Source organism: Mus musculus, chromosome 5 (genome assembly GCF_000001635.26).
Source record: "Mus musculus strain C57BL/6J chromosome 5, GRCm38.p6 C57BL/6J".
NCBI lineage: Eukaryota > Metazoa > Chordata > Mammalia > Rodentia > Muridae > Mus > Mus musculus.
Window position 1 is genome coordinate 119276927 of NC_000071.6, and position 23541 is coordinate 119300467.

The window sequence follows — 23541 nt, forward strand, 5'->3', positions numbered from 1 at the left end:
TACCTGGAGAAAGTAGGATCCTGCAGATGGGTCCTTAGGAGTCTCTTCTCTCTTTCTACTTCCTGAACCTCACCCCTGGCTTTCCATCTGCCAGTGGAAAAAGAAGCTCTGCTGCGGCACACTCCCACAACCATGGTGTTCTTCCCATGTGCAAGGAACCAAACCACTGCACACTGTTTCTGCCGTGCTTTTGCCAGAGATGAGAAAGGTCATCTACCCTTTCGTGTGGTTCACTTCATTTCTTCACTGAGCAAGTCAACTTAGTGAGTAGCACCCTGTACCAGCACTGCAGTAAACAAAGCAATGCCCCTGCCTCATGGAGCAGACAGTCTCAGGCTTTGTCTGCTCCCTCCATTTGCCGGTGTAAGGAGCTCTTCCTGCTTCAGGGTCGAACTCAACGAACATCTCAGACTACATCTGTTTACCCCAAATCATTCTGTCACAGACCCTCAAGGGGAAAAAAACAGTTATGTCCTGCTTAACCATTCCTTCCCCAGTGTCTCTTGTGCATGGGATGTTCTGTCTGGTGCATACCTGGTCAAGAGCTGATATACCAACCTAGGTACAGACAGCTTGCATTGGGGAGTGGATGCTAGAGGGCCTAACTGAATGGATCTGAAGCATTTGTGTGAACTCAGATAAGTGGCTTAGCTTCTCTGTCCTCTTGTTGCTGTTCTGCACAGTGGAAATCACACTTGCATGTACTGCAGAGGGTCTCTTTGAACATTAAGGGACGTATCTGGACAATCTGCTACGTAGACCAATAGCTAGGGTATAGCAAGGGTTCCAATAGATCAGCCACTAGTCATAGTGTATTGAGCACAGTTTTGTTTTTGTTGTTGTTCTGTTTTGTTTTGTGTTTTGGGGTTTTTGTTTTTGTTTTGTTTTGTTCAAGACAGGGTTTCTCTGTATAGCCCTGGCTGTCCTGGAATTCACTCTGTAGATCAGGCTGGCCTCGAACTCAGAAATCTGCCTGCCTCTGCCTCCCAAGTGCAGGGATTAAAGGCGTGCGCCACCACTGCCCAGCTTGAGCACAGTTTTTAAGAAAGATTTTTTCCCCTCTTGATTAATGGGGAGGGGGGCATCTCCTGAGTATTTTGTGACAGAGATGAGAAAGGTCATTAGCATTTCCAGTGGTTCATTTCTGCATTTGTTCAGTGAGCAAGCATTTGGTGAGCAGCACCCTGTGCCAGCACTGGGGGCACAGCAGTAAACAAAGTAATGCCCCTGCCTCGTGGAGGAGACAGCCCCAGACTTTGTCAACTCCCTACCTGCTTTGTCTACCCTGGGCTCTCACACAAGGTGTGGGCATGGGCATGGTAGTTGCTCATGGATATTATACAAGGTTGTGAGATTCTCCCTGGAGTTGGAGGGACAACTAGATGTGCACCACCTGATAAAGTGTGTGGGGACTTGAACTTTGGTCCCTCACAAGAGCAGTGGGTACTCTTACCCGAGGAGCCATCACTTCAAGCTCTTATTAAGTAAATATTGATTGAGTGTGGTGTCCAGCACCGTTTGCTATCACCAGTGTCTGGGTCTCTTTTCCATGCTAAGAAGAGACACTTCCCGACCCTTTTGCATTTGAGGAAAGGTAAGATGTAGGCTGTGACCAATCAGTATGGACAGAAGTGAGAATGGAGCTGTCTAGAAGAGGCTCAAGCCCACTGACGCTCCTGGAAAGCACTCTGCAAGGGATTGAGCTGCCCTGTGCTCCAACTTCCCAGCTTTGGTGATCTGTCATTCATGCTGGTGTGGGCTCTGGTGATGTAACTGTCTTTGAGTCACTTCCACTCATGTAAGTAAGCTCAATAAAACTCATTAGTTCATCAAGTTGGACACGTGATTGGAAAATCACAGCTTTGATCTGTTGTGGTCTTCCTTTCTGAGGAGAGCAGGTAGGTGTGTGTGTGTGTGTGTGTGTGTGTGTGTTGTCTCCCTAGAAAAAGTCTGTCACCCAGCAGCTGCACAAACCATGGGCTTCCAGCACGTGCCAATCTGATGGACGCGACTCAGCATTTGAGTTCCCCTTTTTCATATGGGTCAAGCTGACGACCTAGAATCTTAATGCGGATTCTCTTCCCAATGCTTACCAATAAGCAAACGAGAGAGAGAGAGGGAGAGAGAGAGAGAGAGAGAGAGAGAGAGAGAGAGAGATTCTTTTCTTTCTTTTCTTCGAGTACAAGAAGCCAAGAAAAGCAAGGGATTCCCAGTCAGAAGGTATCCTTTGGGACTGTCCGTTTTATTGGTTGAAATGTCCGCGCATGCGTATAGTGCGCATTGAGCAAATCTACGCACACCCTCTCCTCTCCGATCCTTTCCATATTCTCTCCATCACTTCATGCACTGTTTTGTTTTGTTTTTTCTAAGCCCACTAAGTGGCGTGGTGTTGCTGCGCTACGCATGCGTGTGCGTGGACAACCTATAGGGCCCTCATCCCTGATGAAAACTGGCATTCCTCCTTTCCTGGTTGCCTCCAGTTGTCAATATTTCCTCAACCCAGCAGTGGGATTTTATGACTCCCTTTCCTCTCGGTGCCGGGATTTGGGTTGGCTTGATCCTGTATAGGTTTTGTGCACAAAGCATCCGCAGATGCTGGGAGTTACGTGTGCAAAGGAAAGTCCTGTTCTCCACAGTCCTCCCATACCTCCGACTGTTACAACTTTTCTGTGAACACCTTAGTTGCTTTTCTATTGCTGAGATAAGACATCACGTCCAAGGCAACTTATAGAAAAAAAATTTATCGGCTTCTTACAATTCATGGCCGGGAGCATGTTAGCAGACAGGCAGGCCTGACAATTGAGTCACAGCTAAGACCTCACATCTTGAGAAAGAATCACCAGGCAATGAAAGCTAACTGAGAGTAGTGTGGGCTTTCAAAACCTCAAAACCCTTGCCGCCCACATACCTCCTCCATCAAGGCCACACCTCTTACTCCTTTCCAAACAGCTACAGACCAAGCATTCAACTATATGAGCTGGGGTGGGAGGTGGGTGAAGGGGTGGGCATTTTCCTTTAAACCACCACATTCAATGCCCTGGCCCCCATAGACTAGTAGCCATCTCATAATGTAAAATGCATTTATTTCAACCTCAAAAGTCCCCACACTCCTTCATAGTCTCACTGCTGTTTAAAAGTCCAAAGTATTTCCTGAGACTCAAGGCAATCTCTTAATTATAACTCCCTGAAAAATCAAAGGTAAATAAATTAATAAGAAATATAATATAATATAATATAATATAATATAATATACTTTCAACATACAATGGCACAGAATATACATTACAATCCCCAAAGTGGAGGAACCGGGGGGGGGGGGGGGGGTCAGCAAGGAAATTCCAGATCAAACAAGACTGAAACCCAACAGAGCAAACTGTGACTCCTGTAGCTTCGTGTCTGACGTCAGAACACTTAGATGTGGTTCTCCTCCTCCAGCTGTGCTGTCTGCAGCACCTCTTAATATCGGAGGCATGGCTTGTAGCTTGGGATCCACATGTCTACACTGGGTTCTTGATGGGACCGTGAGGCCTGAGTGGAGACTACAGATGGCCTCCTCAATGTCTGAAAACATCAGTTGGAACTGGGTGAGAGCACGGACCAAGGGGCCAGGACCTTAAACAGAAAAATAATACCTGCTTACATAAAGCAAAGAAAGGGACACACACAAATCATTGCAGAAGGTTACTTGACCTTCTTAGAAACTTTAACTGCTGGTAATGGGTAGCCTGTTGGCTGGTATTTTATTAGCACTAATAGATTTTTACAGGACGTTTCTCACTCCACTCTCCAAGAGCCTCAGGAATCCATTAAATATTTAGAAGTAGTGCTCAGAGTTGTTCAGTTAAAGATGCCCCTTCTGATGAGGTTTCCCGCAAGTTAGAGACCCGGAGAAAGGAGGCCAGCGCTGGATGGATGCTCGCTGTCAGTCTGGGCAATCACAATCAAGAATGTTGACTGAGTGCTTGCTGCGTGCTGAGCACTGTGCTCAGCAATTTGTATCTACGTGTTAAAAATAAAGGGGCTCAAGAGATGGCTCAGCATGTAAAGGCACTTTGCAGTCAAGAATGAAGACCTGAATTCAATTCCCCCAGGATGCACATGATAGAAAAAGAGAACTGACTCTCGCAAGCCATCCTCTGACCTCCACATGTGCACTGTGGTACACTCATGGGCATGCACACATGATAGAGAGAGAGAGAGAGAGAGAGAGAGAGAGAGAGAGAGAGAGAGAGAGAGAGAGAATTATCACTATATACATAAACAGATACATAGGGAGATAGAATAATAGATAGATACATAGATATGTAGATAGAATAATAGATATATAGGTACATAGATAGAATAATAGATTCATACATGCATAGATACATAGATAAGATAAATAGATACATAATTGCATAGATACATAGATAAATACATAGATAGATGGATACATACACACATACATACATACATACTTGGGTGGGGTCGCTGGGTGGGTGGGTGTGGGGATAGACACACAGACAGATAGATAGATGTTACTATAAAACCAGGGATTCCACAGTCTCTGGTACTTACTCATTTAAGGGGGAAACTGAGGCTTCAATGTCAAAGGTAGTAGGGATGGGGCAGTGGGAAAGGAGTGAGGGACGAGGGCTCCCCCAAGGTGTTTCTGGTTAACTGTGTGGCCTTGAGCAGGTTATTAAACCTTCCTGAGCTGTAGCTTCATCTTTACGCTAAAGAGATTAATTCTTCATTTGGCAGGCGAGGGGATGAAGTCACAGGTCAGAGAACACCAAAGGGAGAAAGATGAACATCCAGTTTCCAATTAGAGGTGCTATTTAGGGAGTTTATGTGTCTATTGGGAAGTGGAGCCTTGCTGGGGGAAGCATGCCACTTGGGGACGGCTTTAACAGTTTACACCATGTTTACTTTACTCTTCCTGCTTCCTATTTGTGGTTGAAGATGTGATTGCTCATCTTTCTGCCTCCGCTGTCTGTTGCCGTGGTTCCCCTAGCAGGGTGGACTCTCCCTCTAGAATCCTAAGGCAAATTAAACTCTCTTCCATAAGTGGCTTTTGGTTTGCGGTGTTTTATCATGGCAGCACAGCCGAGTTGGAGTGGTGCCTGCATGCAGATGTAAATGCTGGGGCGGGGAGCGGGGAGGGGCACGCCTCAGATGTGAAGACAATGAAGGAGCTGGGTGACAGGTACAGCACAGAAAAGCCCCTTCTTGTCCCTCACCTTCACCCTTCCTTTATGTCGTACTCACTCTTCCTTCCTTCCTTCCAAGGGCCAACAGGTCCCCACAACCTGTGGCTGTCCGGTGTTTCACTGATTCAATTTATGCATATGGAACATCCTGGCATGTTGCTATAGACAAAGGATGCACCACAGCAAACGTGATGAAGTGAAGATGATGAAGATACAATCAGGCTATACTATTTGCACATGTGGTATATAACATCACAACAACAACAACAACAACAACAAAAACCAAAAACGGAAAACCATTACAGAGAAATGAGGTTTTATTATTAATATACCAATATCAAATTATTAATGAGCAAAAAAAGTAACAGGGGAAGTGCATCAGTAACCATAGATCGTGCCTATTTGTTATTGTTATTACACATGATTAGAAATAATTGATTTCATCTCCTGTTCTCTTACACATGGATACTTTTCAGTCCATATGTAAAATTGTAACAACTAATGACCTTTCCTTGGAGGCTGTTTCCCCACTTTCAACATTTATTCTACAAGCGTTTCTTGAACTAATACTATGTAGCACATGCTAGCTGCTGGGGTAACAGTACTAGACAGGGTCCATTTTATAACCCCTCTAGATTTGTCAGTCTTATATATGTGTGGGAGAGAGACTCCACATTAGCACACAAAAGTATTGTCGTATGGTAGTAAGAGCTGTGGAAAAATATAAATTGTGGACTTGGGTGAATGCTGGAAGTTAATTTTGAATGAGAAAATTGAGGAAAAAAAATTCATTAATGGGTGACTTTTAAGTCAACATCCAAAGGAAGATCTGATCAGCTGGAATAACAAACTCAAGGACTGCTGGAGCCAAACCTGGTGTTTGTATGTCTGCAATCCCATCTACTTGGAAGGTTAAAGCAATAGAGTGCAGGTTTGTGGCCTGTCTTGGCAATGGTGTCTATCTCAAAATGTCAAAGGGGGTTGGGGATGCATCTCGGGGATGGAGGGATGGCGGGATGGCTTCCCTCCACAAGACCCTTTGTCTAATCTCCTCTCTCACAAGACTGTCAGAATAAGATGAGTGTATTTGAAAACAGTAAGTTCAGGAACCTACAGATGAGTACATCGCAGAGAAAAAGAAAAGGAGACAGGGTTGGAAGATGCTGAGGGAAATGCCTACCAGCAGTGTTGGGCGGCAAGCCTCATTTGCTCATTGTCTGTGATATCCTCATCTGAAAGCCTCTTCGTGCTCCCCAAAAGAATGAAAGCCAACCGAGTCTGCTAACTTAGTGAACTATGAAGTTTATTTGGCTCTAGAAATTGGTTCCCAAATGGTGTCAAGGACTTGAAGAATTCACAAAGGTGCAGGAACACTTTAGAGTTTGTGAAGAAACACAGGAGATACTTAAATTTTGTGGACTACCATGCAAAACTCATCTTTTGAAGTGCCCGTTTCAACAGTAAGTTAGGACGCATTTGTTTTGCTCTGGATCCATTTTCTCTCATAGGTATGTAGTCATTACTGCTTTCTTTGGATAGAATTGTATAACTCACTTCACCGTCATGATGTTCAAAGTGGGTCTCTGCCATTTAATTGGTGTGTTTAGGCCACTTATACTTAGTGCAATTATTTTCATATCATGAGATTTGAGCCTGACACTTTGTTGCATCTATCCTTCCTGTTGCCTCTGCTTTTTACTCCTGGTTTTCCTTCCCTGTCTTCTTGTAGACCATTTAACTTTTTTTGTTAACATTCCACCTTCACATATCTATGTTATTTTCGAGGGATCTCTGTATAAATATTTATTGTTTCCTCCAGGCATGAATACATATTATTTCTTTTTATATAGAATTTATAGTTGTTAGGTCTTTTCTTTACAAATGTGACAGTTCTTTATGTCTTCCAATAATTTTTGATTTTTAGAAGTCTGCATCAGTTGGGTATCCCCACTCCCCACCCCAGTGCATAAGAAGTGGATTCTACCTGGCTGTTTTAATTCTTTGTTTGTGTGTGCATTTAAGTATTATAAGATTGACAACAACGTGTCTGTAGGTACATTGTTACATTATTTATGTTTGAGGCTCACTGTATTTCTTCAGATTGTGAGAATTCCTTTCCTGGGCCACTACCCAGCTCTTATAAGTCTCCCAAATATTATTCTGCTAAAGTCCAACTTGGGAAGACAATGAGTCTGTTAGGCCTCCTTATGGAGCACTGTGAGGGAGGTACTCTCTGGAGTATAGGTGACATCAGAACAGCCATACCCAGAAAGCCTCACCCCAACACGGATCGAGCCTTCCCCTAGCTTCATAGATGGAGTCTCCCCTTCAGTTAAATATCAACAGTCTATATACTACAGTACCTCTGGGGATCCTGAGACCAACGGCTATTAGGATTAGCGCTACAATATAACTGAGCAGGAGGAACAGCTAGAATCTCAGGTGAGGATCCAGTTACCTGACACACCCACACCCTTTGAGAGGAGCATCAACAGTCAACTGGCTCAACCTGGGGGAGGGGAGTTCTTGCAAATAATTATAGCTGTTCTGATGAAGATGTCCCTTGGTTGTTAACTCTCCAAAAGCAGAGTTTACAACACTCAAAAACATAGATTTGCATCATTTTCCCGAACTGATGGGATTTGTCCTCTGTTAGTTTGTTCAAAAAAATTATTTTCAATTTCATACTCTCCTCTGGAACTTTGAATGAACCTAACATTAGATTTCTGTTGTTGTTGTTGTTGTTGTTGTTGTTGTTGTTATCTAGAAGGTTCTCAACACTATATTCCTTCTTGGAAAAATCTCTCTGTTGTTTAGATTGTCTCTGTGGACTTGCCTTCAAGCCCCCTGCTTCTTTACTCCCACAGAACCTGTCTCTTGGGCTTTTTGCTCAGGGTAGTATTTTTTTTTTTACCACCACCCAATTCCCACCCGGGTCTTCTACCTCTTTCCTGAACTTTCCATTGCTTCCTTCACATCAAGTAACTTCCAAGGGTTTGTGTCCTCTTGGGCTTGACATCTGTTGGTTGTCGTTTCCTATTTGACTTGAGATTCTCCTGCTTTGGGTATCAGGAACAATTCTGTGCTACACGCTAGACATTTTTAGTAGAAGGTTGTACATCTGCAGTTCTAATTTCAATCTCCTGTTTTTTTGTAAGTAGCCAAACTGCTTAGGTTCTGGCTGACTTCTGTGCGCCCCGGTTTGAACAGCGATTGAATTTTCAAATTTAGCAACACAGAATCCTGTGTGCTACCTAGAGGCCAATAGGAAGCCTGGGTGGTATGTTCTTCTATAGCTTAATTCTTAAAGATTGCTCCCCCCTCCTTCCTCCCCTGTGACTCTGATTTCATTCATGGTTTGTTTGAGGGCATGCCAAGGACTTTATACAGACTTGGTTAGTTTCTTTCATACTTTAGGCAGATGGTTGAAGAAGCCCTGTGGATGGCTCTCTCCTCTCTATAATTCTTGCCTCTTTTCATCCTCCACTAGGGCGAGGAGGATCCGCCATGTTTGCTGTCACTTGGGGGCAGTTAAGGAGGTCTCTGTTGTGCAGAGAGAGACATGGGGCAGAGAAGGTCAACAGGGCTCCAGGCCAAAGCAGGACTTGGCGAGCAGGGAGAAGAAGATGCCCCATGTTTGTGTCTCTTTAGCATCCTCCTCTGTTTCCAAGAGGAGGAGTGTAGTCTCACACAGTTCTCTCTGACTTGAGCACTAGAGTCAGATAACATGGACTTCTGATCTCTCCCTGGTCTTTAGCTGAGAAGTTACCTTTCCTTTCGTTTCCTTTCCTTTCGTTTCCTTTCCTTTCGTTTCCTTTCCTTTCCTTTCCTTTCCTTTCCTTTCCTTTCCTTTCCTTTCCTTTCCCTTTGTTCCCCTTCCTTTCATTTCCTCTCCTTCCTTGGAGCATGCACGAGCGTGTGTGCATGTGTGTGTGCATGTGCACATGTGTGTGTGCTAGTATATGCATGTACATTGTACATGTATGCATATGCGTGGGTGTGCCTGTGCATGTGCATGTGGGTGCTCATGTGTGCATGTGTGCACGTGTGCACGTGCTCATGTGTGCATGTGCTGGTATGTGCAGGTGTGCGCATGTGTTTGCCTGTATATGTGTGTGTATGTGCTTATGTGCATGTGTGTGTGTGTGTGTGTGTGCGCGTGTGCATGTGTGTAGATTCACATTGTTTCTGAGCTGTGGCTATACTAATGTCTAAATTAGCATCTATAAGAAGCTGCAGCTTCACGTCTGTCATCCTGTATCCCTGCTCTCAGTGTGGTTTCAGATGCGTAGTCACAGGGTCCAGCTGCTTAGTAGGAGTAACTGAGCAGTGAAGCCAACTGTCCCTTTGCCTCACTCCAGTCCCCGAGAGAATCCCACACCTGGAGATACCTACATGAAAAAAAAACACAAAAACAACAACAACAAAACAAAACAATGTCTCAAGAAAATCCTCAGCGTGGCAGTCACAAACCTGAGTCCAAGTTTGGGAAGTCATGTGGTGTCCCAGCTAAACCTACCTCCTTAACGTGGATTCTGTTTAAAGGTGGCACTGCAGCCATTCTTTTTTTAAATTCTTTCCACCTATGTGTGTCCCATTTCCCCCCTCCCCAGACGATGCCAGCTTGGTAGATCATAAATAGTGAAGTACCTTTCTGGTGTTAACAGCCTAGTGAATGGAATTATTAGCTGCTTCCTGGAAATAATTACCCGGGCACTAAAATCACTGTGAAGTTTGAAAGTTTGGGCTCCCCCAAATGCGGAAGGAGGACCTATGTAAACCCAGAAGTAGTGGATTAACCCAGAGAGAGCAGGGGAGGGCTGACCAGACACCTTCCAGAGTGTGGGCAGAGGAGGGGAAGGAGGAGGAGACACTGAAGAACACTGAAGACCCCACGCTGTCCTGATGGTTCATTACAAAAAGAATCCGCTTTCAACTCAGCTTTGTTAACACAAAGCTTTTTATCTAAGAGGCTCAGAGAGCTTTGTTACAGGTAAATATTCTCATCTCCTGTTGAGAATAAAAGAGATCAGGGTCTGGGAGATTAGCAGAGACACCCAGTTAAGGTCACATAGAGGCAAAGTAGAGACTGACAGAGCAGGCATGTGGTCTGCTGACTATTGTATCAGCCTAAGACACCTGCAAGGGTCCAGGAGGAGACAGGAGCTGGCCAGAGAGCAGTGTGTCTTAGCTGAGTGTCATCACAGAAGGGACTCGGGTGGGGTTGGGGGGAACGGCTGTTAAGTATGGTCTCTTTTGTTACCCAGACCTCATGAGGAGAGTCTGGATGTCAGCGACCTGCAGGGTTTGCACTGACTGATTTTAAAAAAAAAAAGGAAGAAGAAGAAGATGATGATGAAGACGAAGATAAGGATGAGGACGAAGGAGTCGAGGAGGAGGAGGAGAAGGAGGAGGAGGGGAGGAGGAGGAGGAGGAGGAAGAGGAGGAAGAGGAAGAAGAAGAAGAGGAGGAGGAGGAGGAGGAAGAAGAAGAAGAGCCAGAAGTATCCTGGAGAGCTCTAGGAGGTCGCCTAATTCTCTCTGAGTTTTCCTGGCTTTTAGGTGATGCATCTGGGGAAACTGAGTACGAAATCCCACCTCTCTAACGTCATACAATTCAAGGTGGTCTCAGGACCCTGGGGAGGATTCGGGAGGAGTCTCAGAGACTTGTGGGAACTTGGGGGGGAACCTTGGTCCTGTGGTAGCTTAGAATAGGACCCCCAGACAAGACACTTTCCTAACTTTGTGCCATTGCAAGGAATGTTGATCTGGTCCCTGTCAGTCTCTTATGAAAATTCAGCCATGAATGACAAGGAAAATGAGACTCGAGTTTTCCTTCTGGAAAAGTCCTGTTGCCCATGGGGTCAATCTCAGCATCTCACAGCATCCACACGGCACTTGAATTTAATGTGTGTATTGCAGAGCCTTTGCCCCTGGGGTTGTTCATCCCTCTTGTCTATTTTTGTGACTGTAATGCTGTCTGCTCAGATGACCAGGCCTGGCTTAGAAGCCATGGAGTCAATAGACTTCCAGCAGTTCCCAAGCCCTTATCAACTGGATTCTGGTGTTTCCAGATACAGTGCGAAGCATTCAGTTAGGGTCCGATTTTAGATAAATGACAAGCAGGTGATACTTCCTATAAATCTGTTCCAAACTTTCCACGTGCTTCACTTGCCTGGCATCATGTATTTGTTACAGGCAGAATACAAGCCAGGCCTAGGGTCTATCAGTCTGCTTCTAGAATGTTCTGTCAACACTGTTCTATCTGCACACAGGAAGGATGGATTCTGTGATTCTGGTTTCTTTTTTTCCTCTCTTCACATTGGAGAAATGAGGTTAGTCACACTCACAGCTCAGTGCCCTGTGGATCAGTTCCCAGGCTCTGAGGAGCACAATGCATTGGAAGTAGGAGGAAAAGAAATTTGTCACATAAGAAATTATTGAAGATGATGGAGATGGTGTGTGTGTGTGTGTGTGTGTGTGTGTGTGTGTGTGTGTGTTAGTTCTAGAAACTTCTAAGAGCAGAACTCAGATAAGAAGCAGCAGAATTTGCCTGGAAATTTCCTGACAGCTCTATCCACACTGAAAGAAGCAAAGAGCAGGTGTTCCAGGTCTGAGCCTTTATAGCGGCCTGGAAGGTGGACTGCTTTGCAGACCGAGGCTGAAGAAATCCTCCCGGGACTCAGTGTTCTGGCGATTCCTGCCTGCTGCACCCTCCACATGTAGTTAACCTCGAAACTCAGGACAAGATGGAGTAAATGAAGTTTGGCAACCGGTTCTGTGCACTGTGTCTTCAGTGTGTCCAACAGACAAAGTAGTGTTGGATGTTTGTACATAGACAGATAGGCAAATGGATTGGTGATAGATAGACAAGATAGATACACAGATAGATGCACATAGAGGCAGACAAACAGATAATAGATGATTGACTGATAGATGATAGATAGGTCATAGATGGATAAATGATAGATGATGGACAGATGATAGATAGGTAGGTAGGTAGGTAGATAGATAGATAGATAGATAGATAGATAGATAGGAGAGATGGATGGATGAATAAATAAATAGACAGATGATAGATAGACAAATAGATAAACAGACAAATGATAGATAGACAGACAGGAGATAGGTAGATAGATGGATGGATAGATAGATAGATAGATAGATAGATAGATAGATAGATAGATAGATAATACTAGCCTGCAGGCAAGCCTGTAGGACATTTTGTTAATTAGTGATTGATGGGAGAGGACCCAGCCCATTGTGGATGGTGCTGTCCCTAGGTTGGTGATCCTGGAATCTATAAGAAAGCAGGCTAAGTAAGCCATGGTGAGCCACCCAGTAAGCAGTACCCCTCCATGGCCTCTGCATCAACTCCTGCCTCTGGGTTCCTGCCTTGGCTTCCCTCAGCAATGGGAAGAACATGACCTGAGAGTCGTAGAATAGAAGAAACAATTTCCTCCCCAAGTTGTTTTTGGCCAGAATGTTTTATAACAGCATCAGAAAGGAAACCAGACATTGATAAAGAAACAGGCAGCTCACCATAGATGATAACTATAGACACACACACACACACACACACACACGTACATATATGCATACATGCACACACATAAATGTTACTGTCTGTTGTCCCCTTGACATGCCTAATACATGTGTTAAGTACATTAACTACACCTGTGCTTGAACACACTGCACCCACAAAGTCTGGGTAAGTAAATTCCAGGAAACCCCTGGGGACCGGTGAGCTCCCTCCATCCACCTCTGGTTCTGTGTCTCCCTCCCTTGCCCTCCCCTCCCTTTCTGCTCCCCAACCCTTGCTTCTCTTAGCCTCTCCTCTCCTGGCAGTAGGAGGCTCCTTTCCCAGCCTGTCCCCTTGGGGCCCTACAGAACCTTTTTACTTAAACATATATTGACCTAAGCCTTACTCTTCTGGATGAATTATACCACCAGCAGCAATCTGCAAGTCATAAATCAACCCACAACCCCAGGCAACTGTCTGCCGACGGCACGGGATGAAGAAACCATAGCTTTCTGCAACTCGGTGGACAAGGGTCTCTAAATTTTGTCCCCTGACAGCTCTTTCCTCACCTGGCTCATTTCTCTGCCTCTCTGCCCAGTGTCATCTGGCTCGCTCTTCCTTCGCTCCTGTGCAAAGAACAGAGACAAAAGGGATCCTTCAGGGTTCAAGAACTCAAGAAGAGAGAAGGGCCTCCATTCTGATGCCTGATACCTGAAGGCATTCTGTACCTGTCCCTGTCCCTGTCCCTGTCCCTGTCGGTTGGCTGAGCTGAGGGAGGTGTCACGGGGACAGGATGCTGACTGTGACTGAAGCAGTTACCAGCCTCAAGGTTGCAGCATCTCTTGAGATCCATACTTGGGTCCAGTTTATCCTCCTTTCTCGGGTCTCTACAGCAATGCCAGCCAAACTAAAGACTCCCTGCTCTGAGGAATGGATTAGTCTGTGTGCGCTCTGACGAGCGTTTCAGCCTTTGTGGCTATCTTTCTCACCCCACCAGCTTCACCCTGTGACCTGCTCTGGTATTGCTTAGCTGTGTTGAGTTGGGGGTCACGGGCTCAGATTAGTGTATTAGTTTAGTGCAGAGCCCCTCTCCCTCCCCTGTGATCTGAGATCCTTTTCTATCTTGTTTTAATGAAAAGCAGCTTTTAATATCTGACCTGATGAATTTTGTGAAATATTAGCAAATATTATCTATCCCACTAAAGTATTTGGAGCTCATAACTCAACCCTTGCCTTTTACCCTTACTCTTCTTGGAAGATCAAGACAGCACCAACCCCCTGCAGACATCGGAGACCCCCAACCTAAGTCCCATAAAGTTTTCCGTGTGACGAATGGTCGCAAGAGCTAGAGAAATGGCTCCGTCAGTAAAGTGCTTGCCTTGCAAAGCAGATCAGCCCATTTGTCAGATGAGGAAACTGAAACCTGGGAGCTCGAGGGCTCCCACCACTGGGGCAGCATCAGAACGGGCAAGCGGTCAGGCTCTAAGAGTCATCGCAGGCAAAGCCTTCACAAACAACAATCTGGAATCTTCCCTGGAACTGTATGAGGCCGAGTCTAGAAATATGTCCATTGTATGGACAGATACACTGAGGGTCACAGAGCTTATGTATTTATGACCTGAGTCGTGAGGAGAGGTGGTGGCAAGGACCCCCCAAGTCAGACTGGCCTAAGTCTAGAACTGCTCATGGCTGCTGTTCTGTAGAGGATCCATCATCAGGCCCTTAGACCTTCCTAACCTAAGACTGGAGTTTCCCCTACCTAAAAATTCAGAGTGGGGTGGGGGGTGGGGACTTGTGAACCTTTGAAAATATTATTTTCAGATAATTTTTCTTTTAAAATCATTTTTAAAAATGCATGTATATATGTCTGGGCATATCACAACTATGCAAGTATCCATGCAGGCCAGAAGAGAGAGAATATCAGGTTCTTTGAGCTGGAGGTAGAAGCACATGTGATCTGGCCAGTGTGGTACTGGGAAACAGACTCAGGTCCCTTGAAAGAGCCATCTCTCTGGCCCTTATGCGTATGCTTTGAGTGTGGGCCTACAGCTATCTCTTTATAAAAGGGACTAGGGACCCCCGCCCCCAGATTAAAACCACAGCTTGGGCATCTCCTAGAGTCAATGCGTTGAAGTGTGGGTAGGAAACATTTGAGCAGCGTCAAAACCTGGTCCACCCAGCTAGCCAAGAGTCTCATCTGCACACTCCCTTTTGATTCTGAAACCCCACTTCTCACTCCCTGGTTTGGGAGGGGGTGTGTGATAGAGTAAAACCAAATAAGCAAAGGGGGCAGGATTTCAAGTCATAAATATCATAGAGTCAGGACACGGAGCCAGTGAGGTCTGGAAGACCAGAGATTGCCCAGCTTGCCCTAGGATCAAAGGGAGGGCCCTTTCCATCAGGTCCTCATGTCAGCAGCATAGAGCAGGGCAGGGAGAAGTCAAGAGGGGGGGCTTTCTTTGAAGTTTCAAGATAAGAGCCAGCTTCGCCTCCCATTAGTGTGAAAGTCTTTTGCTCCGGGATCAGGGGAGTGGGTGCATTTGACTGCTACATATGTGAAGACTTGGGAAGGAATTATCAGCTGACATAAACACATCTTTGGCTACAGGATATGTTTGGAACTGGCCAGGAAACTCTCATGGCTATTGATCCTCAAAAGACATGGGGCCCTGGAGCCCTGAAGACAGTTTTCATGTTTGCTCCCCCAGTGGTCACTCCTGTATAGACCCAGACTGTGTGATTGAGAAGCTGCCGAATGGACAGAGCCTCGTACATGCGCTTATATCACCCTTTGCCCTCAGGCCGGGTGAGTTTGGGTGAGTTCAGCCTCTCTGAACCTTAGTCTCCCGGCAGGTTCCAGTACCTGCGGTTCATTTGAAAGGAGATGAGATTACACAACCCAGCAATTTTCTTCCCACAAGGTTAGTTGCATGAGAACATGCGGGAAAGCTGAGCTAATCTCCAAGGTCTGTGTGAGCTCTGGAGGCCAAAGGCCAGATCACGTGATGCCTTTTGCATGAATACTAATTCTCCTGTGCTTTAACCGCAATAGGCTAAAGGTTAAGGACCCCTCCCCACACAAACACACACATCTTCCTATCTCAAGGCAAGCACAGACAGCTCAGAGGAGCCTCCCAACAAGCTTAGACCTTAGGAAGCTTTTCTGTGTCCCAGTTTCTGTGAGCGCAAGTGAAGAAATTTTGCAGATGTTTAGTAGTAGTAGATACATTGTATCAGTCAGAGCAGAACCCTGCACTTTCTAAGTGCTGGGTGTTTTTTAGCTTTGCATAAACTGCATTTAATAAGCAAACCATTAATTCATTAACAAAAAATTAATTAATGCATCCACTTTGTTAACAGTAATCTATTTTTTTTTCATTTTTATTATGTGTATCTATGTGAGGATTTATGCACCATTTTATGCAGTATTCTAGAAGGCCAGAAGAGGGCAGTAGAGCCCTGGACAGGTGGTTACGACCTGCCCCACATGGCTTGAACTCAGGACCTTTCCAAGATCTGTTAGTGTTCTTAACCCCCAAGCCCTCTCTCCAGCCTCTAGCTGCAATGTATTGAGATGCTGGAGCATTTTCTATGCTGGGTGCCAGGATTTTGAAGCACCCATTGCCCTTGTGCCTAATATACTGAAATCTTACTGAAGAAAAAAAAAAGTAGGTCCTTACCCAATTATTGATTCAGCCAGAAAGCGTGAGGTCACACTGGGTTAGGCTGTCTGTCCTTCTGCTGGAGTGGTAACTCTGGTGTGTCAAGCCTTAATTTCAAGGGAATCCCCTTTCCCTTCCTAATTCTCCTAGGACACTCCCAACTGTCCTGCCTCCTTTAGCCCGTTGCCATGGTAACCAATTGAGAGGACTCTCTGTTTCATCCTCACAAATCATCAAGCCTATGGAAGCTCTCTCTGTCTCAAGCAGTGGAAGTATAGAAGCTCTGAGGACCCCGGTTGTATCTGACCTCTGAAGGGAGGGAAACTTTGTGAGGGAATTGTGTCTTCAACACACGGAGGCTGTTCTACCCAGAGTGGTAGAGCCTACCTTCCCCTGTAATGCAAACAACAGGTAGAGTTGCTGTGACACTATACCCACCCTCTACAGTTTCAATTCTACATTATCTCTTCTTCTAGAGCCTCTGTTTCCTGGCAGTTTGTCTCATGTGACTTGATTGGGGCTAATAACCCTCTTTTCCTGCCGCTACCCTGGTGACCAATATAATCTGGAGACGTTGCTCAGAGTCTCCCGGAATTTCCTTCAGGAAAGCTAAAGTGCTTTCAGCTGGAGTGTGTCACCTGTGGGTCTTTGTGCCACAGTGAGGAAGTCTGTCTAGGGCTGGGAAGGAAGACCAGTGAGTCCTGATTTGGAACAGCTCCCACTGAATGCCACCAGTACCTTGTCACTCAGAGCAACTTGTGGAGATACAGAGTTTCAGTGGACAGAGCACCGGCCTAGCACACTGAAGTCCTAGGCTCCATCCGTAGTGTCACACAAACCAGGCATGGAGGCACACACCTGTAACCCCACCACTTGGGAGTTAGAGACAGACATTCAAAGTCATCCTCCACTGTCAGTTTGGGTCCAGCCTGGGCTACACAAGCACTGTCAGTTTGGGTCCGGCTTGGGCTACACAAGAACTGTGGGAAGCCACATATGCCATTACAAGGTGGCGCTGGCTACCGCTAGCCACCACGCATAAGTCTGGGTAAACAACCAATGTGTACATATGCAGTAAAGTTTTTCACCAAGTCACTGCCTGGCCCGGGCATGATAATGAGGCTCTGTAAGGTACTGAGAGAGAATCACCAATCAGATGAGAGACATGCAAATGAGGTATGATAATGAGGCTCAGTGAGGTACTGAGAGAGAATAACCAATCAGACGAACCAATCAGACGAGGAACATGCAAATGAGGTAGAATGCATAACCAATCCGGGTGTGAGACACGCCTCTCCTAGGCCTATATAAGCAGCACCAGTTCTGGGCTCGGGGTCTTCTTGCCTACACAGTAAATGCTCTCCCAATAAACATGTTGCAGAAGGACCCTGTTGTGGCGTCTGCTTTGCTGGCGAGTTGGGCGCTCACAAAGAACGTCTTTTTAAAACAAACAAACAACAACAACAAAAGGAGGGGGCAGATTTGAGATGGGTTCCACTCAGATCCTCTAGGTTTATCATATCTTTATAGCCCATAACTAGTAGCCCTGTCCTCCGTATTGAATGTTCTAAATGATGGTGGAGATGTTGTTCTCTCTGAGGTGACTGGCAGACGGAATGTGATGGTTAAGTCAGAGCAGTCAACTACTGTGGAAGAAGTCTGATGGTCCCAACCCTGCTCTACTGGAGACACTATGTGGGACAGCCTTACTCAGTCCCCTGGCTGTTCCAGCCGTCCATCACCTATGTCATCCCACTGGAGACTCCGTGTATGAAGCAGAAATATCACCCACCAAAACTCAGTGCTCAGGTGCACCCAGAACACTGTTACAGTGTGAGAAGCAGCAAGCTGGCTTGCGCGCCTGGAATTTGGCCAGATTCACAGAGTGTGCTCAGTCGGAAGCAGGTAGTTTCCCAGAACCTTAAGGACAAAGTTAAGAGCAGCTAAGAATATGATGACTATGCTACCTAGCATCCTTCAGGCCTGTTAGGTCTTCCAAGGGTGGTACAAACTGAGGCTTCAGGAGCGCTATAAGGAAAGACACTTGGAAAGGAAACCCACACTGACTTTGATCTCCGTGCTCCCTCTCCTCCCACCCCCTTCTCCCCCTTATTCTTCTTATGGCTAAACCCCTTCTGGAAGCCAACAAGCAAGGCACTCATTGAAGCAACTGACACAGGCTAGTTTCTTGGGTACAAAACAGCAAAGAAGAGGAAAGCAGAGAGCCTGTCCCTGTCCCTGCTTCTTAGTGGAAACTGGACAGGCTGAGAGTCAGATGAAAATGTCTGAGTTATATTGCCCTCCGGGGATCCTAAACCCCAAACCTGACTCCATCGGGTTTCTGTGCCTTTCCAGAGCTCATTACCAAAAAGGAAGTCACACCTGCTCCCCACCCCCGGCCAAATCCACCTGCTGCGGGGGCGGACAGCTGATCATAGAGGACTGATTTCTCAAGAGCAAGTCAAGTAAGGTAAAGCCAGTGGCTGCAAAACTGAGGTTTAGGGGAGAGTGCGAGCGAGCCAAGGCGCTCTCTAAAGGGCGCCCACCACACCGAAGAGCCCACAGCGGACTCAAGGGCTTCCGCGTTCTGTCTTGACTCCATTGTGTATCTTTTGGGTTTCCTGCCACTAATTAGTTTTTGTTCGAGTTAATCCAGCTTTTCATTTCAGGGCTTCTTTCTCCCCGCTAAGAGTTTAGGTTTGAAAATGTCACTAACAACCTCGATAATTTAGTGTGGAAAGCCTCAACAGCCAAGGAATTATACCTGATGAATAATATAATCAGCCAATCTCATTCTGGAAGCCCTTCATAAACATATCAAAAGAGTTGGAAAAGTGTGCTCTCTTTGACCTGAAAATTTCCTGTCTAGTGAAAAGAGGGTTGAGTTTTTTTTTTTCCCCTAAAGAAATAATTATGAAGGTGCACAAGTATTCAATTAAAAAAAAATGTGGTCAATGAGTTTGCCTTAGGTCTGTAGAGACCAGGAAAAACCTAAGATTTAACAAAACATAATTACCCTAATAATAAATGTTCAGTGTCTCCCATGTACCAGACACAAATGTAAATAGTTAGTCTATATTAATCTGATTCCCACCAACTTCTTCTAATGAAGAAACTAATTTTTTTTTCTTTTGGCTCATGTTAGAGCTAACCAAGCAGCTTGCCAAAAGTTACACACATTCTGGCTAAGTACTTGGCACAGTCGGGGCATGAGATCAATGGAGGCCTATAGACTATTTGAAAAGTTATAAATCAGCAGTTAAATATCGTTTCTATTCTCTATCTGGAAGAGCATACTTTCAGGATGACCCAGCGGGAGACTCAACGCTCGATCCTCTGCTCTTCTGTTGTCACCCTGATTGTACCATGAGAGACCATGGGTAGACACAAAGAACTGCACTGAGGCCCCTCTGAGCCTCCATCAACATAGAGTTCCCTGCCATGCCTCAGGACTAGGGCTACGCACCCTGGAAGCATGCCTGCTCCTCAGGAGGGTGTCCACAGAAGCAGATTCAGGGTGCACTGTGCAATGTGTCTAGGGGCTGTGTGTCTGTGTGTCTGACTAGTAGCTTGGAAGAGAGCTCTGCAGGTTGTACTAAAACAGTATACCCACCCTCACAGACTCCTCAGCTGGTAGAAGGAAGGGTGGTACCAGCAGGAGGGCCAGAGGGGAGTACATCAGTATCCATGGTGGTTAATTTTGAGTGTCAAGAGAGAAGTTGAGGAGTCTGGTGAAGTGCAGTTCCAGGAGAGTCTAGGGAGGTGTGCCCATTGCCAGTCTGGTCAGGGAAATCTGACTTCACCAATAGTTTAGTCTACTGAGGATTCAGCATCCAAGCCCTGTGTACCCAGCCCTAAGAATGCCACTGGAACTGTCATTGGACCAGAGTGACTTGGCTTCCAACCACTCCATGCTAATACGAGGCTTAAGAATAAGGTGCCAGTCTACGGCCATACCACCCTGAACTCGCCCAATCTCGTCTGATCTCGGAGGAATAAGGTGCCCAGCGTGGGGCAGACACTTGTAATACCAACATTCAGAAGCACGAAGCAGTAGGTTTGTGAGTTCAAGGCCAGGCCGGAAGTAAAGACTTGTCTCAAAATTACTGTGCATATGACTACCAGTAATAATTAATAATTAATAATAATAATAATAATAATACAATAATAAGTGAATGAAACCAGCAAAGTGGGAGACAGCTATCAAAGAGCTTACTATTCCCCTTTTACATTTTAAATGGCATTCATCCAGTGTACGTGTGTATGTGGTGTGTGTGCACGCACGTGTGCACATGCACGCACACACATACAAGCCTGCATCGCAGTGCTCACAGGGAGATCAGAGGACAACTTGCAGAATTTGAGTCTCTCCTTCTATCACTGCTGGACCTGGAGCTTGAACTCAGGTCGTCAGGCTTTGATAGTGCAAGCGCCTTTGCCCTCTGAGCCATCCCACCTTTAAGGTGTCCCTCTTCCACTTTAAAAACCATTCATGCCTATGGAAAGATATTCCTAAAGCCTTAGAGATGGTAAAGAAACACAGCAAGACAGCACACTATGGAACCTTTGTGTGGAAAAATGATGGCTAACCATCATACATAGACACCATACCCACATAGAAATAAGCAAAAAGGAATAGACAGAGTTAACAATATGCCAAAATAACTGACTTGGGAGGGCAGTCTTTACATTGCTTCCCTTTCCTTGTTTGTATTTCTGAACTCTTCAGAACACTGAGATTTGCTTAACTGCTAGAGAGGAAAAGTTATATGACACCTCATCGGTATGGTCCTGTGCCTGAAGGATACAGAGATGCCACCCTGGAGCCCACAAGGGGCACGTCCACACCGCTTCTGCTCCCTGTGCACACAAGAAGCCTGGGTTTCCCAGCACCTCATGTCCACATCATTTCTTCTCAGTGGTTACACTGGCAGCTCACATTTCCTAGCTCCTCATGCCATTAGGTCTGTGCCCATGTCTGGTGCACAGAGCAGCATTAGCCATTTCTGTGCCAGGTCAGTAACACTGTCCCCTGTGATCTCCTGCTCTCTCTTCCTCTACCGTGTGTGTGTGTGTGTATGTGTGTATGTGTACGTGTGTATGTGTGTGTATGTGTATATGTGTGTGTGTTTGTGTGTGTGTGTGTGCATGCATCTGTGTATGTGTGTGTATGTATGTGTGTTTGTGTGTATGTGTATGTGGGTGTATGTGTGTGTATGTGTGTGTTTGTGTGTGTGTCTGACTCAGCAGGCAGGGCAAACAATCGTCCTGGGTTGTTTATGATTAAAGCCAGGGTTGTCACCAGAAAAACTCAAAAAGGATGTGACTTACTTGAGCAAAAAGAGTAAAGTTTGAGCTGGGCGTGGTGGCGCATGCCTTTAATCTCAGCACTTGGGAGGCAGAGGCAGGCGGATTTCTGAGTTCGAGGCCAGCCTGGTCTACAAAGTGAGCTCCAGGACAGCCAGGGCTATACAGAGAAACCCTGTCTCGAAAAACAAAAAACAAAAAACAAAACAAAACAAAACAAAAAAAGAGTAAAGTTTGATATTCTTACCCTTCTTTGATGTTCAGACTGACCTGGCATGGCAGTCAACCTTTTCAGACCACAACAGGAGAAAGCTCAGAGCAGAAAGACCAGGCAGAGCAGCCTTGGGCTTCCATAAGACCCTGTGACTTCTGACAGAGTGAGTCTCTGCTCTCTGCAAAGGGCGTGGCAATCAATCCTAGACCACAGTGGCATTGTGAAAATTAAATAAATTCAAGTTTTGCAACAGTTTTCAATGGCTGTAGATCCCAGTAGAGATGTGGGATCTCTTTCAAGATTGCTGTAGTGTAAAATCAGAATCAAGTTGAAGAATACAGACTTGTATCGGCTAACAGTTAGCTGCTAATTGAAGTGACCGATAAATGAGAGATATTAAATAGTGTAAGTTAATTACTGGTAGAAAGAGAAAGAAAAAGGTGATTTGATAGATGAACAGATGACAGATGGTGGATGCATGGACAGATGGACAGACAGATAATCTCTGACAGTCAACAACTGTTTGCCTTGAACACATTTTTAAAAGGAGCAGCAAAGCTTAGAGGCACAAGACAGCAGCTGGCAGAGGGCAAGGTCCAGAGGTGCCGAGCATCTGGGAGGAAATAGCTCTACAATGAACATTTCCTACTTTCATGGCTCCCAGCCTAAAAAGCAAGCACTGATCTGTACCCTCTGAGAAAGAAAGGAGCCAGACAGGGAACGCGCCCAGGTGGCATGTATAAACCCTGCCCAAATCTTTGGCTGACCTGGGAATCACATTCACAGGGGGAAGACTGAAGGCATCCTGGGAGGGCCAAGGTACAGGAGCCAGGAGCAGGGACACAACCTCTCACAGAAAGACAGCTCTGCATGCCAAAGCCAAGTACTGGCTGCTATAGCTATTCTCTCTCTCTCTCTCTCTCTCTCTCTCTCTCTCTCTCTCTCTCTCTCTGACTCTGTCTCTCTCTCTCTCTCTGTCTCTCTGTCTCTCTCTGTCTCTCTCTCCCTCATTCCCTCCCTCCCTTCATCCCCCCTCCCCCCCTCCCTCCCTTCATCCTCCCTCCCTCCCTTCCTCCCTCCCTCCTCTTTCTCTCTCTGTCACTCTCTCATGATAGACTCTGAGCATTTCATGTACCTTCACTGTGCAAAGACAGATGTCTACTTTCACCTGAAGTCCCTCATGGACACCAAGACTTGTCTCTAGTAACCATGGTAACCACAGACGCTGAGAACCAAGTGTGAACCCAGATATTCTCCCTCACTCATGAATATTCACTGAGTTCCTGCCATGAGCACCCTCGAATAGATGCCTTACCTGTCTCAGAACATGGGAAAGCCTCCACTCAGCCAGTCCCCATCACAAGGAGGTTTTTGACTTGGTCAGAGAAGGCAGCTGTTAGTCGCTCCTTCCCATCCAGAAAATTAACTTGGCCCGGGGATGTGTGCTATGGCCTTTTTAGGAGAAGGAAGCACCCAGCCTGATGCTCTGCCAGAAGCCTGCGTGCTGGAGGCCTGTTCTGTCTTGTCAGCGCTTGAATACAGACAATTGAGCTGAGCACACTTTGACCTTTGTCTCCTGAGCAGTCGTCCAAAAGCCCTAGATCTGTTAACATTTCTGCTTTTCACACATTCCTTTGTATTAAGA

At 45.9% G+C, this 23541-nt stretch overlaps 1 long non-coding RNA gene across 3 annotated transcripts; it reads right to left on the minus strand.

Moving 5' to 3' along the window:
* Nucleotides 1-3317: 3317 nt before the first annotated feature.
* Nucleotides 3318-23499, minus strand: Gm31190. Of its 3 annotated transcripts, XR_387656.3 has the most exons (4): nt 23212-23499; nt 13283-13339; nt 5223-5351; nt 3318-3612 (listed from the first exon to the last, which is right to left on the minus strand). It is a non-coding gene; the product is annotated as a predicted gene, 31190 (long non-coding RNA). The 3 variants fall into 3 exon arrangements; XR_387654.3 differs by lacking the exon at nt 5223-5351 and having other exon boundaries at nt 23212-23472; XR_387655.3 differs by lacking the exons at nt 3318-3612; nt 5223-5351 and adding an exon at nt 9295-9583 and having other exon boundaries at nt 23212-23485.
* Nucleotides 23500-23541: the final 42 nt, after the last annotated feature.